Source organism: Mus caroli, chromosome 5 (assembly GCF_900094665.2).
Source record: "Mus caroli chromosome 5, CAROLI_EIJ_v1.1, whole genome shotgun sequence".
Taxonomy (NCBI): Eukaryota; Metazoa; Chordata; class Mammalia; order Rodentia; family Muridae; genus Mus; species Mus caroli.
In genome coordinates this window covers 49124278-49136573 of record NC_034574.1, presented here as the reverse complement: position 1 = coordinate 49136573, position 12296 = coordinate 49124278, and positions in this window count along the sequence as shown.

Genomic DNA, 12296 nt, shown 5'->3' with positions numbered 1-12296 from the left:
TTTTATATTATTTTTAATTTTGAAATATTTTTTTACTATTGCTTTACAGCCACTGCTTTCTCATATATGTGCTGATTTTCATCCTTTGCTATTGACTCTCCTTTTCCTAAGGCTTAATCATTTTTATGGCTTTTGTTATTGACTAAAATGTGTAACACAAAAACAATATTTCTTGTACTTAACAATTGACAAAAATGCAGTGTTTGATGATCTCCGTAATACGATTGACTCAAATGTTATTTCTCCAGGAAAAGCAATATTTCTCAATCTAAGAGATCAGTAAGGATATGAGACATTAGCTAATGTGCCAGTTTTCATCATTACAAAACCTCCTGACTGCAAAAGATTTTGCTGATAGTGGCTAAAATGGATGTGGTCCATAAGCACAATTGCTTTTGATACCCATCTAATCATACTGAGTACTCCTCCAGGTCATTTAAATGTTTAAGGCTCGAAGAACTGTGTGATTCTTACAGAAGCCTATTTTCTCTACTATAGCTCTGTATGCTAGAAAGTTCTTTCCAAGTGATTTGTTTTTATTTCTTTGTGACTTCCCTTTATTGCCCTTATCACACCCTTGGGTGTCAAACACTGTGAATTCCTACCTTTTTCACTGGATCTCATAGAATTTCATCACTGAATCATCTCTCCTTTATTCTCATCAACAGTAAATATAGCATAGACACTTCTGTAAAAACTCCATTGCTCAATGCAATATTACCATTATTATTATATGATGAAAATATCATAGCTTACTTCAAAAAAGACAGACTCTAGAACCCAGTTGTTTCAAAGGCTTACAGGCTGTGAGATTTGGGGAAATTAGATACTCTTTCCTTCCATAATGCTCTGTGATTAAGTGGAAATAATGTGGTATTTATAATTCTTTTTATATCATATCATTGTGAGATGTGTTAAAAAGGCAAAACCTTAAAATACTCTGGGGCTGGAATTAATACTTTGAAATTTTTTTTACATGACACTATGTTTATATCTGCTTTTAAAAAATGATATCTATTCCCATTGTTAATTTCAAATGATTGTGCAATAGCAAATTTATGTCTCCAGGAGCATATGGGGTTCTTTAATTGTTACATACATAGTTTATTATTCCCTTGATCTGACAGAACTTTATTAATACATGCATACAGATTCTATCCGTGTGAACTAAAGCATTTTAATAAAGGTATAAATTTGATAACTTTGGAAAATTACACTAATGTTTCTCATTAAAGAATCCTTGGCTCGTAATTTTTCCTGCTTATTTCTTTTTCCTGTTTTCCACTCATTTCTATACATTATTTTTCCCCTCTATCTTGATACATTATGATCTGTGTTTTTTGCTTCTTTCCACAGATATTCACTGAACACGGAATGTTTGACAGGGGCTTGAAGAACGTAAAAATAAACAAAAATCTCTCCCCCGGCAGTATAACTGCAAACAGTAGAAAATACTTGTAACAATCATGTAGCATCTCTCTGTAAAATTTACATTATAATGTTTAATGAGCATGATAACCCTAGCAGACCCCTACCACCAAAGTGAAGTGCAATTTACAAATTAAAGCTCAGGAAAAGAATGAACCCAAATACATACACACTGGAAATCAATACTGAAAAAGTAAAGCAAAATTATGCAGATGTTATGCTAATATGAATTTTATAACTCCTAATTATGGTATTAATTATATAACACCCATACTTTTTTCCAGGAAGATATTAACTGAGAACCAGGGGTAATTAGAAAAGTAGTGATTACCAAATCATTTCTACTGAATTTTATCTGATTCTTTCCGTGAGTCTCCTGCACTACACAATGCAAAGTCCTGAAATCTGGTAACTGGACACATAGGCCATCAAAATCAGAAGTATGAAAGATATTTGGAATGTTGTTTGGAAGACCTCACTTGAAATTATACATGGACCACTGATTTGTTATCAAGAACTACCATGTCTCTTTCCTTCAGGTCAGGCCTTAAATTTTCTCATTCTAAGGAAAAGAATTTTATTTCCACTGGGGAAAAAAAGTGAATTGATATTTTTTTGCTTCTTTTTAAACTTTGATATGTAACAGTGTAAAATATTGATATGTTTATAAGAGTTTGAATCTATGTGCTATAACATTAAGATCACTTGTAAAATGCTTGGCTTTTAAAAATCTCTTATTGTATAAAAAATGGAGGTCAAGGTATTTGGTGAGAGAACTTGCAGGAACTGCATATGAGACAAAAGCAACAGAATTATGAATATGTACCAAGGAATTCTGATATAGGAAATAAACACAGAAATCTAAGGAAAGGAAACCCTGTATTAGAATCACAGTACACTCATTTTAACATAATTTAGAAAAACAAAAATCTCATCTACATGATGTACTTATGTGGTAGCAAATATATAAATGTACTATGTCTTTTAACTTTTGGCTCATGCCTATGATTATCAACTTTATGTAGTTGTATAAAACTAATTCAAACTAAAATTGAAGCTATTAGTTGGAGGTTCAAGATCAGGTGTGGGGAAGGATATGATAAATGGCTAGATGGCCATGGAAAACTGCAATTGACAGGAGTGAGGAGGCAGGGGCACCTCCAAAATGAGACAGAGACCTGGAGTAAGGGAGGATCCCAAGAATCAGTGAAGGTGACATTAGTTGTGACTCTCTACATTGTGGGTATGTTACCTGAAGAGGCTACTTCATGTAGCCAGACAGGAACCCCACTGGAGACATAGAGACACCAACCCACCCACAAAAGTTTCAACTCAAAATTTATCCTGTCTACAAGAAATGCAGGCACATGGAATGGAGCAGAGCCTGAATGAATGACCAAGCAATGTGCCAAATTGAGACCCATCCAATGGGCAAACACTAATACTTAACAGTATTAATGATACTCTTCTGCTTGCAGACAGGAGCATGTTGTTTTCTGAGAGGCTCCACCCAGCAACTGACTCAGACAGATAGAGACACAGCCAAAGAGTGGATGGAGTTTGGGGATTCTTAGAGAAAAATAGGGGGAAGGATTGTGGGTCCCAAAGTGGACAGGAACTCCACAGGAGGATCAACAGAGTCAACTAACCTGGATACCCTGGGGCTCTCAGAGTCTGAACCACCAAATAAAGAACATACATGGGCTGAACCTAGTCCTCCATGGTCATATGTAGCAGACACACACAGCTTGGTCTTCATGTGGGTCTCAAACAACTGGAACAGGAACTATGCAAGAACATGTTGCTTGCATGTGGGATATGTCCTACTAGTTTGGCTGCGTTGTCAGGTCTCTGTGGGAGAAGAGGCACTTAGCCTTGCAGAGAGACTTGAAATACCAAGAAGGTGTGGGAGTTAAGCAAAGGACGTTCCCATCTTCTCTGAGAAGAGAAAGTGGGAATGGGAGAAGGATTGTGGCATGGGATAACTGGGATGAAGGCAGCGAATTGGATGAAAAGTCAATAAGTAAAATTAATTAATTCATTCATTAATTAAAAGATGTAAAAAAATGAATTCATCTCATCCTTCTATATGTTGACAAAGGAATGGGTTAGTCAGACCATTCTATCCAATCCAGGTAAAATTCAAAGTTGTTCTGCATTGGAAATACGTTCTACATTGACCTTGGTAGAGCATGGGCTCATCTGTGCTCACCATGAATTCTTTGCTAGATTACCTAGGACTGACATTCATGCTATCTATTATACAGTTGAAACCAAGACTTCCCATCTAACAATAACCATGTCTTTTCAGATCATATTATATATAGGATTGGTTAGCATCCAACAATTAATAGAAACACCATATTTATTTTTGACCATACCATATATTGGAGTCTCCATCCTTTGTGGCTAGCTTTCTCATGCTGGCAGAAGCTATGCTTTTCTGGTGGAGAAAAGTAATCATTAATCATGCATACTTTTGAACCTGCCAGCTACAATTAGTAATTTTCTTGGTAAATATACACCCTGGTTCAATAATGGACACAAAATCTTGGGAATAATCAACCCTATTTTTATTGGATTGTCATTCTATGTGATTTAAAGCCCATATCTGGACATAATGATCCGACCAAACACATGCATAAGAATGAACATGTCTTTTGTTTTTTGTTTTTTGTTTTTCAACACAGGGTTTCTCTGTGTAGCCCTGGCTATCCTGGAACTCACTTTGTAGACCAGGCTGGCCTTGAACTCAGAAATCCGCCTGCCTCTGCCTCCTGGATTTAGAGAAAGATCTAATACTACTCTACAAAATGATCATAATATTAAACAGATTCCTAATGACTGATTGCTATACCCATAGATTGATAATCTTATATTTAATAATAGTAGCTACATTTTGCAATGAATGGTGATTAAAATAGGGATGCACAAATCGTGAACATACAAAACATAATATTTTAGTATTGTACATACATTAAACTTTGTACTGTATTTGAGGAAAAGTTAAACACCTTTTTTCTATAATGTTCAAGACTCTTTTACATTTTCTGGGAACACAAATGTATGCACATTCATATAAAGGAGATATTGGCATTAGCTCAAACACGTTTTGGGATTTTTGACATTTAGAAGTTGTATAAATGTGAGCATCTCACATATTAGCTTCTTCATTAGTAATGTGAAAGTAAGAAGAATAATATTTAAGATTTTCACATAAAATATTCAAAATTTTAGAAAAACGTATTTTATTGTACATCATCATACTGTTATGCATATATTGTTACTGGTATAGTCATTTTTATATCCATCATTATTAAATAAAAGAAGAAATCCTAACATAATGTGGACAGACTTCAAAATTCCCCACTCTATGATCAAGTGCTATATTCATCTTTAAATATGTATCAGCCATAATTGATTTTAGTAGGCCATCTGTATTTCAGTCTTTTCATCTATCAGAAGGAAACTATAAATATGAACTATTTTCATTAATCACATTAGATTAAACTGAATAATATATTTCTAGAAACATCTCTGAAAACCCTCCAAGTATTCCATGAAAGCAATCTTCTATGGCTATATTTATAATAACAAAATCTAGCTTTCATCACTTTCAAACTAGAATGAGAATATTTTTGAAATAGATAAAACTACTAGTGGTTTGTTCTTTTCCCTTGGAAAAAGACAGCTAATTACTCTATTAATGTACAGTTGTATTTGCTAATGCTTCGTGTAAATACACATAATATGATATATAACGGTCTATCAAATAAATGAATCCAACATTACAATTACATTATATTTTGTTATGTTATTTGTTTATTTATCTATCCATCTACTATCTATCTACTTATCTATCATAAAATCGGTAGACTCCCAGTTGTCATGGCAACATTGTGGAGTCAGAAACAAGCCCAGGAAACTTTTCCCTTGCAGATTTTACATGGTTTTACGTGGTTTCAGGATTTAGGGCTTGTATGGCCACAGCTTTACTCACTAAGCCATATCTTGAGCCTTTGTAAGTCATTTTTTTCTTTACATTTGCTATTTTATTCATTTAAATTTCAAATGTTATCCCCCTTTCCAGTTTTCCCTCTCCAAGCCCCTACCCATACCCTCTTCCCCCTATTTCTATGATATAGCTCCCTCACCTATCCACCCACCCACCGACCCCCCTCACTGCCCTAGAATCGCCCTATGCTGGTTCATCAAGCCTCTACAGAACTAAGGACCTCCCCTCATATTGATGTCAGACAAGACAATCTTCTGCTACATATGCAGCTGGAGCCATGCGTCCCTCCATGTGTACTTTCTGTTTGGTAGTTTAGTCCCTGGGAGCTCTGGGTGACCTGGTTGGTTGATATTGTTGTTCTTCCTATGGGGTTTCAAAGCCCTTCAGCTTCTTCAGTCCTTTGTGTAACTCTTCCATTGGGGTCCAGGTACTCAGTCTGATGGTTGGCTGTGAGTATCTGCATCTGTATTGGTCAATGTAGTGGCCATTCCTGGTTGTTAACTTGACTATATCTAGAATGAACTACAATCCAGAATTGGAAGGCTCACCAGGGAGACAGAAATTTCCGACTTGGACCTTGGTATGGAGATCTTGAGGCATAGTGGCTCTGGATTCCAGAAGATTAAGACAGGGAGATCTCCAAATTCAAGGTCATCTGGGATTAAAGGTGTGGTTGCACATCACACCTTTAATCTGGGCTACACCTTCTGTTGTAGACTATATAAGGATATTGGAAGAAGGAAGGCTCTCTCTCTCTCCATCACCTGCTTGCTGTGTGGAACTGAGCAACTGCTAGATCCTTGGACTTCCATTCACAGCTGCTTCTAACATTGTTGGGAGTTGTACTGCAGACTGTAAGTCATCAATAAATTCCTTTACTATATAGAGACTACCCATAAGTTCTATGACTCTAGAGAACCCTGACTAATACAGTCAAGATCTACCAGAGCCTCCTGGGAAACAGTCATACCAGGCTACAGTCAGCTTCTTGACATTAGCACTAGTGTCTGGGTTTGGCGTCTGCAGATGGGATGGATCCCTAGGTAGGGCACTCTCTGGATGGACTTTCCTTAAGTCTCTGCTCTACTCTTTGTCTGTGCATTTCCTTTAGACAGGAGGAATTCTGTGTTGATATTTTTACGATGGATGGGTGGCACATCCCTCAACTGGGGGCCATGCCTAAACTCTGGATATGGCCTCTATAGGTTCTTTCTCCTCTTGTTTATTTCAGCTAATGTCATCCCAGTTGGGTCCTGGGAGCCTCTTGTTTTCCTGGCATCTGGGATTTTCAAGTGGCTACCCCCTCATACCCCACTGCTACAAACCTCAATTTCCTGACATTCTGTACATCTTTCCCATCTCTTCCCATACCTGCTCCTACTCCCCCTCCCCTTCTTCTCTCCCTCCCAAGTCCCTCCTTCCCTCTACCTCCCAAGCTTATTTTGTTCCCCCTTATAAATAAGACTGAAGCATCTACACTTTGATCTTCCTTCTTTTTGAGCTTTATATGGTCTATGAGTTGTATTGTGGGTATTCCAAGCTGTTGTGCTAAATATTGAGTTTTATTCACTTGGTTAATATTTGTTAGAACTATATAAGTCTCTGAAAATGAGATTACAAATCTAATATTGCCACCTATTTCCCATCAAACTCATATTATATATGCACATTCAAAATTAGGTAATTTAGTATGAAGTCGTTTTTCCCAGGGCTACTTATTAGAAAAAATCAAGCCCCATTCTAAAATTTAAATTATACCTGCTCTAGAACATCTTTAATTTTCTCAATTTAATTTTCTCCTTGAGTAAATTATTGAGCTCGATATCACACAGTGTAAAATTATTTCTTCTTGACATATAGGTTTTTAAAAATATAGTACCATTTTATTTTTTTATTATATATGTTTTTGCTTTTAAAAGCAAATATATTTCCAATAAAGGTAGTTGGTCACTTCTTGCAGTAAATTTCTCCAACACAAATATACCCCGGCAATGAAAACACAACACAGTTAATGTGATTACATGTGTGTGCCTAGATTGGGCAGATCTACCTCTATCCTACCAACTTCCACATCTATGAGACCCCTTAGAACTTCCAGTTTCTCCAGGCCATGTGCTTCTGTTCAGCTTTTCTTCTTCCTCCTCCTCCTCCTCCCTCTTCTATTTTTTTTCCTTCTTCTCCCTCCCACCTTCTGCTCCACTTTCTCTTTTATCTGCCCAATCATCAGTTCTCTCCTTTATTTTACAAATTAATGTGGGAAACAGGTTTACAGGAAATCACCTGAGTGCTGACTCATTCCTTGTTCACAACCACTCACAGAACAGAATTAACATCAAACATAATTAGCCCCAGGGCTATCCACCATAGTAGCGCATAGAATTAATTTCATGGAATTATCAACTACAACACAAACTTCAATTCAATTGGTAAAATAATTGAAGTCGCAGAGATCATGATTAATTCCTGATTTTAGGAATGAAATAAAATGATAACATCTCATTGGAAGACTCAATGTTAAGTGAGAAATAAAACTCAAATAATAACAAAACTTACCATAACTAAATTAATTTAAATTAGATTACATATATCTTCAACTTCACTTTTATGACTACATTGTATTACTACATTGCCCTCATTTTCTTTTAATCCAGGGTAGAGACATTGATGTAGAGAAATCTCCCATTGTTTCTGAGGAATCAACATATTTTATATCAAATTATTTTGCAAAAAAAAAGTAAAAAAACAAAACAAAAGGAAGAACAATATTACTTTAAGCAACATTTTTTCTTCAAATTCTAACATGGAAATAGTTTTGCCCATGTACTAATTATTTTTTCTTTGATAGCAACCTGACTAGAACATTTTACTCTAAAATTCACAGTGGATTATTTCTTTGGTAGTATATTTTTTCAAAGAATTCAATGACAAAGTTTTAAATAAAAATAAAATTAGAAACTAATGAAAATTCAAAAGATTTAACAAAAGATCATTTCTTAGTAAAGCTAAACTTAATAGAGAAGCCTAAGAAAATAACCACAAGATAAATGCATGAAAAAAAAAAGAATTAATAATGATAATACAAATAAAATTAATCTAAGGGATAGCTCAGTAAATAAAGTGCCTCACAACAAGAATGGAAATTTAATTTCAGTTGCAACAATGCACATAAATACTGACAAGACAGACACCTATAGATCCTTAGGGCTTACTGGTCACCAATGCCACCCTACTGGTGATTTTTAAACCTCACATCAGAAGAGGTTTATAAAAAAGAAAAAAATTGTAAGCCAGGTGTGGTGGTACAAGCCTTTAATCCCAGTACTCGGGAGGCAGAGGCAGGCGGATTTCTGAGTTTGAGGCCAGCCTGGTCTACAAAGTGAATTCCAGGACAGCCAGGACTATACAGAGAAACCCTGTCTTGAAAAACCAAAAAAAACCAACCAACCAACCAAACAAACAAACAAACAAACAAATTGTTCTTACACCTTAGCAGATAATAAAAAACTAATAGGTGAATCCTGTCACCGATTGGTAGCATTGTTAGAGAAATTAGACAACAGAAAACATATTCATTAGAAATAAAGTTTGTAATTTCTGACTCAAAACAAAAGGAACTCGGGAATGATGTGATACAACCTAAGCATGACATAACTGTATTTTAATGTTTCTAAAGAAAATACTGAAGTATGCTTTAGAGAATATAGTATTCTGCTGATATGCATGTCTTGGTCTTATACTAGCAACCTAGAGATAAAATGAACTAGCCACAACTCTTTCTATGGGACTAATATAACCATAATTACTGTCCTAGCACAGGAATGTGAGAAATGATAATTAAAGGATCCTGTTGTTCATGAATAGGAATGGAAAAGTCCATGTAAATTCAGCAAATCTTCTAATGCTGCACATAGGACAGGGAAGTAATTGGTAAGTGGCTGCCATCCGGCACCTATCTCCCTTTCTGTGTGAATAAAAGATAATTACACCCCTTTCCCTGAGTAAGGGAGCAGAAGGAAAAACCAGGAAGGCGAAACTAACTTTTAAAGAAAAGGCACAATAATCCTATTTTGAGAAACAAGATAAATTTAGATCATCAGAGATTAGACTTCTCTCAGGTCAGTAACTTTTGAGCTGGACAATAAGACAGAGTGATGAAGCCTGCTTAGTCAGTCAACAGGTTCTCCAGCGCAGGAACGAGGACTGACAAGAAAGAGACAATTAGACAAAACTGTAGCATAGCCTTAGTCAATTCTGAGATTGAAGGCAGGTTTATTTTTTTCCCATTCCACTTTTAGAGCATTTTAATTACATGCAAGTATTAAGGGCATCTAGTACAATGAGGAACAAGCAAGACAATAAACAGGAATAAGTCAAGGAACAAGCAAGGCAATAAACAGGAATAAGTCAAGGAACAAGCAAGACAATAAACAGGAATAAGTCAAGGAACAAGCAAGGCAATAAGCAAAGTCCAGTGATCACTGTTTCTAAGGGCTTATCAGCATGATCAAACTATCCATCCTAGTCCAAAGTCAAATTCATGCCTGAAGCCTACTTCTTTTGTTCCACCCTAAGATCAAGATTCCTGCCTGAACTTACTTCTTTGTCATGCCCTAATGTGAGATTTCTGCCTGAATTTATTTCTTTGTCATGGCCCAATATCAGATTCCTGCCAAGCAGTCCCTCAAAGGCTTTCCACAAGAAAGCTTTATGATCTAGATTATTTCTGAAATTCTCCAATTTGCCTGTAAACCCATGGGTTGAGATTTCTAAATGACAGCCATGATAGACGGTGTGCACACACATCTACACATGAGCATAAAAACACTGTCCACTTGGTATCAATGCATTGGGATCTGCATTTAAATGACACAAGAATAACATCTTTTGTATAATTTCACTTTTAGAATTTTCCTAATCGTGTTACATTAGTGAATTAGTGAATAACATGTGATATACTTTTACAAAAATCACCACTTAGTGTCTTTCAATTTTTTTTCTTAGACACATGAACATCTTCAAATATCAAGTCTTATATTGAATTAAGATATGATCCCCTCAGTAAGGAAAAATAATGATAAATTTCAGTACACAGTCATGGATGAGGAAACAATTCTATTGTGGAGTATATACTTACTATTCATAAGATCCTGAGTTTAGTCCCTAGCAACACACACACACACACACACACACACACGCACACACCAAAGAAATAGTATTAGTAAACAAGAATCAGTAAAATTTAAATTTTATAGGGCAAGGATTTGGGTCTATTTTTTTTAATATCTCAACACCAGAAATAGTTTCCTAGACATAGCAGACAATAAGTAAATTAATTTTTAATTGAACTAATAAAATGCAAGCTTTTAATTTGAGAAATGATATCAATACAATGTACAATATTAATAAACAACCAACCAAATGAGCAAGTTACAATCATAGTTTCAAGAGTGTAACTAGTAAATATTAAAATATTTGTGTCTTATTCAATTTTTCACTGGAGTTTTTTGCAGTAAAATATCAAAACAATACACAATAAATACAAGAAAATGAAAGCAGAGAATAAAACTTCCATTATTTCTCAATAATGATTTTCTATATGAAATAGAAACATTGACAATTTACTATAAATAATTGAAGATGTTAGAAATTTCAGTGGATAAGTGATTTAAAAAGTTAATTTTATTTCTGAAAGTTAGTGCTAAACAAACATTTTGAACACATATTCTATGGTATGATATACAGAAGCTATAAAAACGTTTTATTTGAAAATAAATTTATCAAATGATATATAGGTTTTTACAATAAATAATGAAACTTCAATAAAACAGCATTACAGAGTATCTCATCTCATGCTTAAAAGTCTTAATATCATGCAATGCCAGTCTTCCATAATGCTTGAATTTAAGTGATAGATAAAAAGCTTCCTAATACATATTCCAATCTATATTTTGGGGCACTTAAAACATTATAAGTTTATAAAAAATAAGGCACAAAAGAAGCTTGAGGTAAAGCCCTTAAATGTGGGCATGTAATGATAGAATTCAGTACCACCACCACTAACCCCCCCAAGTGTGAGTGCCTGTGCGTGTGTGTGTGTCTATGCATGTGTATGTGCATATTCATATATTTCAATTCAGGCCTGCACAAGTCACCATGTGTATGTGGAGTTCAGAGGACCACTTCAAGTCCCAGCCTTCCACTGTTTTTAAACACAGGGATTCATTGTTTTTGTTTGTTTTGTTTGTTTGTTGTTTTCTGTGTGTATCAAACCAGGTAACTTTCAAGCTTCCTGAGATCCTCATGATCTCAAATCACATTCCATAATAGGAACATTGTACTGGCGATTTGTGCTACCTTGTTGGCTTTACAGAGGTTAGGCAGATTCAAACTCAGGTCCTCACACTGGTACTCCAAGTTATTTGCCTACTGAGTCATCTCTCCAGTCCATAAGTGGCTCTTGAAGTTATAATGGCACTGGCATAGAAATGTAGAAAGGAATGTTATGGAGGTAACTTAACTCTTTTTATTGTGTTTAAGGGCCATTTCACTTGAGGAAACATGACTGTACCTGAAAATCTGGCCATGTGGCCAAAGTTGTAGACCTCATAAGCCCTTTAAACTCCTGTGCCTCTACCTATAGGTTAGTGCAAAGGTCACAGTTATCTATCAGAAGTCCTAGACATTCCTTATTAAAGTGGATGGTGGTTTAATTAAAAATTCACAGCTGGTCAAATGCAGAAAATATATGACTACTGATTGCGGAGAACAAATGTATGCTACTCCTCCACAGGGCTCATGGATCATCATAGAAATAGGGAGTAGGAAAGATTTTTTTGTGTGTGTTTTATTTATT